This window comes from Neovison vison, chromosome 9 (genome assembly GCF_020171115.1).
Source record: "Neovison vison isolate M4711 chromosome 9, ASM_NN_V1, whole genome shotgun sequence".
Classification (NCBI taxonomy): Eukaryota; Metazoa; Chordata; class Mammalia; order Carnivora; family Mustelidae; genus Neogale; species Neogale vison.
This window is the reverse complement of record NC_058099.1, coordinates 32,697,608-32,699,049: the sequence shown is the minus strand read 5'-3', so window position 1 is coordinate 32,699,049 and position 1,442 is coordinate 32,697,608. Positions and strand designations below refer to the sequence as shown.

General features: G+C 51.5%; 1 pseudogene; it reads right to left on the bottom strand.

The window, feature by feature from the left end:
- Positions 1-250: 250 nt before the first annotated feature.
- LOC122917827 lies at positions 251-428 on the bottom strand (annotated as a pseudogene).
- Between the last annotated feature and the right edge of the window lie 1,014 nt (positions 429-1,442).

Below are 1,442 nucleotides of genomic sequence, written 5' to 3'. Positions count from 1 at the left end.
CGGCTGTACAGTTCTGATTGGGGTACACTCCCAAGTTCTATTCAGCAGCATGGATGCTAGTAGTCAGTGACTCGTGCTTTACTCCCAGTTACCCTAGAGCCCTTCCGCGGAGTAGGTAAGGGTTTGTTTGGGCTGATGGAAAAGGTCAGCTATGTTTTAGGCTGATGAGGTAACAGGGATATGCCAGCAGCAGGACACCAGTGAGGAGACTGTTAACAGTTACCCAGGCAAGGCCGGATGAGGGCTGCCAACCCCAGGACTGTCTGTGAGTGAGGTGTCTTCCAAAAGCTGCTATAGGAGTATGAGTAAACTGTCCTAGCAGTCAGACCAGCACGGGTTCTGGAAGTAGCATTAGACTCATTAGCAATTAGCAATAATCGCGCCTCGGATAAACCTCATTGGCTACGATACTGCCACTGCGCAAAGCTAGACTCATTAGCATGAGCAGAATGTGTATCTGCCACTAGAGGGCACTACAGCTTCCGGTCAGAGAAGGAGCAGATAGATGGCCATTTATTGAGGTTCTTTCTAGCCCCTGTGAAAAAATACATTGTAACCCCCATTTTACAGATGTGGAAACTGAAAGGATTTGAGGTGAAGTGCCCTACCCAAAGTCACGTGGCCTGTAAATAGCCCGGCTGGAATTCTAATTCCAGCTCTGCCTGAATCCAAAGCTTGTGCTCTTGTGAATGCACCTCTTCAGGGCCGTCTGGCTCCTGACTCTAATGATGAGCAGGTGGGCATGTTTCTTCCCAGTCTGGGAGCAAAGTAGAGCCTGGATGACCAGACCCTGTTGGTTTGGAGGTTCAGGACAGAAAAGCTGAAGTTTTCAGAGTTGAAACCATGAAATGCTTTGAGGGACTGGCAAACAGGCTGCTGTAAATGCGGACAGTCACCATTACTAATGATTTCACGTTGTGGTACACAGCCCTGACCTACACCTCCTTGGCAAACTTGGAAAAGGGCCTTTGCTTTTTGGAATTCCCTCTACTGACTGTGAAAGTGCTGGACGCCCATGAGGGAAAATCCTGAGAAGAGCTGGGAACAGCCTATGCTGATGGCCTCTATTGGTGGCAGACTAAGCTAAACACTCATGAGCCCAGGGTTTGACACAGCTGTGCACCTGCAAGTGAGGTAGGGGAGAAGCGGGCATCTTATCAGGGCAGTTGGGCTGGCACCAGGGGACTCTGGGAGTGGCTGGCAGGACCTTGAAGAAACTTGAGAAGTCACAGGACCCCAGCCAGCCCCTGGGGTTGGAACTCCTGTCAGGCCCTTGGCTTTGTCCATTCCAGTGACTGGGGCTCTTCTGCCTTCTGTCTGGTTGGCCCTTGAGTTCCCCTCTTACTGGGACATCAGCCAGTTGTTTCCCGCTTCTGTAGCCACCCCGTGCCCTCCACAGCTACCGGCCCAAATCCTACCTACAGCCACCCTGCCAAGCTCAG